We start from the raw sequence: 6,000 nt of genomic DNA on the forward strand, positions 1-6,000 counted from the left end.
ATATTGATTCATTAGATTACATTTTAATTATTGAAGATTTGAAATAATTCCATAATTTATTTAATAACAAATATTACAGATTTTCTTCTCAACATTCTATTGATGAAGTAATATTAACTGGTATAATAATGGGTAATAACAGGTAACAGTGTAGACCATATGTCATAAACATTTTCAGCAAGAGCACAAGATGCAATGCTCACTTGGAAAGCCAATGTCAATCAAAATTACCTGGATATACAAACACTATTACTCAGGCCAATAATTTAGTCAAGATGTGTATTCAGATCAGTTACAATCTCAAGAATTATACCACTAAGGTTACATATAATTTAGGTACCTTTACATTTTCAGGCTTATTATATCTGCTTCAAATGTATCTGACTATTCAGGTTAATACCTTTCTGTTATTGGCAGGCCAGAAGTCTGTGCAGAGGGGAAGAAATGAGAATGCAAGATTCCATGGTTCTGAGTTTCTAATGAGACCGTATCAACCCAGAATATAAGAAATTGGGGCAGGAGTAGACCATGTGGCACATCGAGCCTGTTCCGCCATTCAATACGATTATGGGTTTCAACTCCACTTTTCTGCCATTCTCCATATCCCTTCATTCTCTGAGAGACTAAAATCTATCTATTTCCGCCTTTAATCTATTCAACAATGGATCATCCACAACCCTCTGGGGTAGAGAATTCCAAAGATTCACAACTCTTTAAGTGAAGAAATTTCTCCTCTTCTCCCTTAATGATCAGCCCCTTATCCTGAGACTGTGCTGCCTTGTTCTAGATTCCCCAAGCAGGGAAAACAGCCTCTCAGTGTTTATCCTGTTTGAATGAGATCACCTCTCAAACTCCAAAGCTCAGTTTAATTAGCCTCACCATAGTACAACCTCTCACCCCAGAAGTTGCTGTTGATGTGTTAAGCTTATTGATTCTCTTCCAGCTACTAGAGACTGTTGGTCTACTAGGTGTCTCATTTTCCTGGAACAGGCTGCTAGCCTGTCCTCAAGGGCTATAATTTGAGGGGTGCCACATAGCTAGAAACTATTCATACAACAGGCCCTGTTCTTTGCAACAGAAAGATGTCCACATATTTTGCTTTTTTCAACTAAACTAAAGCTTGTGGGACAGCTGTTCCTTGGTTCATGGCAATGCCTTGTCCAATCAGAGTCAACCTGCCTGGTTTGAACTTAAACAAAAGCTTAGCAGTTAACTGTTCCCTGGTGCATTCTCCATGGCAATGCCTCTATCAATCAGAGTCCACTTGCCAACTGATCAGCACCCTCTTCCCATGCACTATAAATTGATGTTCCCTTAGTGATTTAGTATTTTTGTGAATCTATCCTGAACAGTGTGAGATGAAAAGCTTCAACAGCAATGCTCAAGTACTGTACTATCAATCCATTATTTGTATACCTCCTGTGTTGTGCTATTAAGGGGTTAATTACAGCTTAGTAATTGGAGGCACAAAAACTGCAGCTTTATTCACAATTTTGCTGTTTTCAATCTGTAGGCTAAAATTTGGCTGGGTCAATCAATGGAAAGAGGGAAATGATAATCCTCTTATTCAGCTGTGAACTGCAAGTAAAGTGCAGATGAACACTGGGGACTGGTAAAACAAAGACAAATATTTACTAAGCCGAAGTACTGTAAAAATGTTTTTACACTGGAAGCACTATATGAATGCATGTGATAGTTGTTGTAGAATGGTATACTCTAAAGTGAGAAAAACTAGTTTTACTGACCAGGCTCTGCAAGGATTCAGGATGAGGAGGCATGAAATGTATGGCACTAATGGCTCACCATCCCCGTGAGCTCACTGGTAGGGTGAGAAAAAGTGGCTGAAAGCAGAGTGCACTGACTTTGATGCACAGCTGAAGCAGGTCCAGGACCACCAGAACACTAACAGGTTGTTAAGCAACAAGCAAATTTACTCTGCCCACAAGAGAATCACTTTGAAAGAGTGATAACTGTGGTGTCATTCAGCTAAAACAAAGCACAAACACTAAGGACAGTAGCACGCCAACTCAAATCTGCCAATATTCACACTACATAATAGAGAAAGTAAATATTCTACACATATTTTTGAACATTGTGCTGAGTATTTATTTGATTACTGTGTAACAAGAGTCCACCAGTAATGGCAATTGCTTATTGTTATTGGTCTGCCTTCAGTATTATCTTGGATTCAGTGGGGCTGGTCACTTCCGTAAATGGATCCTGTGTCTCTTACATTCAGGAGTTCACCCATATTGCTGAGTATCTAATTATACAGTCATGCAATCTAGAGGAGTAGCCATAGGTCTTTTTTCTGATCCAAGCTAGATATTGTGTCCTTTGTACGTGACCTCAAATGCCCTTCTCTAATCTTGTGTTGGAGGGGTGTCCTGATAACACTTCAGTGAGATGAGGCCAAATATACATCATCAGGGGCTTTATTTTGCACAAAACTGAATGAACTTGCTTCCCTTAACTTCAAATCCTTACCATGAATAAAGAAAATAATAAACTACATTCCTTTCCCCTGAGTTAGAGGACTGATTAATGCTCGCTTTTAATCAGTCTACCATTGAACCAGACCAAGGCTTCTTATAAATTGCCTACACGTGTCTCATCTTTCAACAAATCATCCCAACTACCCGTTCCCCTTTGTTTTCTCCTTATGTCCCCAGGAAGTGTCCTCCAGAACCCTGAACAGATTCTCAATTGACATCCCGTTGTCAGGCTTCCATGCTCCCCATCTGGTATAAATGGCTGATTGAATATTGAGAAAAACTAATGACTTATTGCCCCATGGCTTTGTCTCAGTGGTTGCAGCAAAAGATTTTGAAGCAAGTTTAAAGGTGCATTAAAATACAGCACTGAATTGGAACTAATTTCCAAAATTCCTTCTGAAGAAAATTGGTCAAACAAATACCAATACATGACAATGTCATTAAGGAACTAAGAATGAAGGTGTAGAGCAAGGTAGTTTGCATGTAAATAAATTGGCAGAGATGGGTTGTCCATTTGGCTGTGGCACTTCTTGGAGGGCATCTGGTACCAGTTCTAGGTGCACCAGTCCTCCTTGTTGCAATTCTGGTCCTGCTGCTACATCCTTGTTGGCTTTTTCATCCTTTTACTCTGCCTTAGCTTTGTCATCCTAGGCAAGATGAGGCCTCATTTCATGGTGAAGTTAGGGAGTATACACAGATAACAAATGTTATGGACTCTTTGGAGGAGGGGTTACTGTACTCTAGAGCTGCCCCTAATTGTGCTAGATGTGCAAAGATACACAACTATTTAGAAAGCTAGTAAATTCTGACTAGCAACTCCCAAAAATAACTAACACAAGCCCATTGAAAGTTGGGAACTCAAGAATGGCCCCAAGTGTTGGCCTTATGACACCTGAAGAGTAGAGGAGAGTGCATTGACATATGTTTCTTGTAGCTCAGCCAATAAACAATCATTCTTGCTGTGGGGGGAGAAAGAAAAGTGTAAAAAGTGCAGTTTGCAGCAGTGGTGGAAATGAGAATAGAAGGTGCAGGACTTATTTTCTCTGGGATTCTGAGAACTGCCCTCCTAGAAAATGTTGATTTTAGGGATTTCATTTAGTGAATTTACTGGCATTTTGGAGTCTTTTAAAACAATTATAATCTCTCTGATAAGGGTTACAGATATTTCAAATATGAAAATAAAAGTAGGTGCTCAAATTTCATATGAATTTCAGCATCCAGTTTCTGTCATTATGATCTAACCTCAAGTTCATTAATGTTAATTTGCGAAAGGAACCCTTTTACAACAAACATCTACAATTATCAACAGTGCATCTGACATTCACAAGAAAAAACTAGCTCACTATCGATTTGTCCCTATTTTGGACCCCCTTCCAGATTAGAAGTTGATGAGGAAATTACCTGTTGATTTAACTTTTTAAAAATTAAATGCTTTTAGACGGTTTAAAGATAGAGAGGGGTGCATCAATATCATTGTAACAAAACCCTGGAACTGAGTTTTGATGAAGGGATTAATCCATTTTTTCCTCTTTTACATGTTCATCAGCAACTTACATTTCAAGCATTCTCTGTTCTTAAAAGCTGAAAACACAATAAGCTGGTGAAACGGGGTTAAGATCTCACACTATATTTTATAAAATATAGGCACACATCTCATAGCTAATTTCTAAAATTTTAAAACTGGACAATTACTTTTTTTAGAATGACTGAAGCTATGTCTGGCTGTGACCCTAAAAAAGAGCTATCAGGGCAGTATTGCAAGGACTCGCACCTCATTATCTCTGAAGAGACACTAAACACCCCTTTGGTCTACAGAAACCAAATTCAAAGGAATTATACAAAGGCCATCTCCATTTCATAAACCAGATCTGGCCAGCCGGAGCTGAATTGTCTGCTAGGCCCCTGTAACTTTCCTTTCAAATTCTTAATGGCTGGAACATTGACAACCCCAGACAAAGGAGTACACACCCTTTGTCAAAGCCAAAGTGGAGAGGTGGGAGTCATGTGACATGATCCCCCTGGCAGGGAGAACCAATTATACTGTCTTGCTGTACTGCAAATCATTCAGTCATCTTCCACCTATAGCAGCACAGAAATGGGGCTCTGTCCAGGTTTGAATGCTTGGTCCCCATCCACATTGTTTCTACTGGAACTTCTGTACCATTGCCTCCAAGACTAATTCATCTCCACTTGCCTGTCTCATCATGGAAGTTATTTTTACTTGAAAAGTGAATTATCCAACATCAATTTTCAACCTGATGACCTCTGTGAAGGAATACACAATTGGACTTTGATTCTGGTCTCTGGACTCATGTGAAAAAATAATTCTTTATTCTGTGGTCCTTACCCTGTGAACCTTTCTTCCTCTATCCCTCGTTTATTGTATGAATGCACAGGGGGCCACATAGCAACTGTTGATGTTATTAATGATTCCCTTTCCTCTGGCACCCCCCCCCTTTTAAAGCTACTGTCACCTCTAACTTAGAAAATTGCCCTTGACCCATTCACTTCAGTGATTTACCTATCTTTAAACCCTCTTTCCTAACATCCTTGACCATGTCATTGTGTCTCAGCTCTGTACTCACATGTCCTGAAACCCCTGTTTGAATCCTTCCAGTTTGGCTCCTTTCCATTTTGTAACACTAATATGGCCCTGGTTAAAGTCATAAAAGTCACTATCAGTGATTGTGACCATATTGCATTTTATTTCCTTGACCTTTCTATAGTTTTTGACACAGCCAAACATGCCATTTCCTCCACTGCTTCTTCTCTATTGTTCAATTGTTGGGCTGCCCTTATGTAGTTCTGCTGGACAACAACAGTGCATCTACAGCAGTTACAGCATTGACAGCTTCTTTTCCCTTCCCCATGTTGTCATTCTGGAGTCAACTTGCTCTATTTCCTGGCTCTCCATTATCCACTAACCATAAACAGTAACTTGTCCAAAGACTTGCTAATCTGTATTCTATCCCTCACTAAGTCTTTCTCATTCTTTAACTTCTGGTGTCTTTCCAATCAGTACTAGTTTCCGGTCCCCCAAAGCATCCAAATTAAAATTCTAGATTTAAATCCCTTCATTACCTTGCCCCTCCCTCCCTCTACAATTTCCTCCCTCCCGTATCCCATTGCATTCCAACTTTGGCCTTCTGTGCAACTCCTGCACCTCAACCTACGCATCCTCCTTTCTCTCCACCCTTGGTGGAATAGCATTCAGTCACTTTGTCTTATTCTCTGGAACTGTCTCCCTCAACCCCTCTGCCTCTCTAGGAAACTGGATTAAAAATTTCATACCCACCTATTGATTTAGCTACAGGTGGGCATCCTAGTATATTGGTTGCTTTATCAGCCCTGAGGATCAAATTTTATGTTAAAACTCATGTACAATTTTAGTTAGGGTAAACCACATGTACTAATGATGCCCTCTTCTGGGCACTTGTATTTTAGTGTGCACTTTAGTTTGCTAACGTTGGACATGCCCTGTGTCATACCATTGGTCTACTTGAAA

The sequence above is a fragment of the Carcharodon carcharias genome, chromosome 17 (assembly GCF_017639515.1).
Source record: "Carcharodon carcharias isolate sCarCar2 chromosome 17, sCarCar2.pri, whole genome shotgun sequence".
NCBI lineage: Eukaryota > Metazoa > Chordata > Chondrichthyes > Lamniformes > Lamnidae > Carcharodon > Carcharodon carcharias.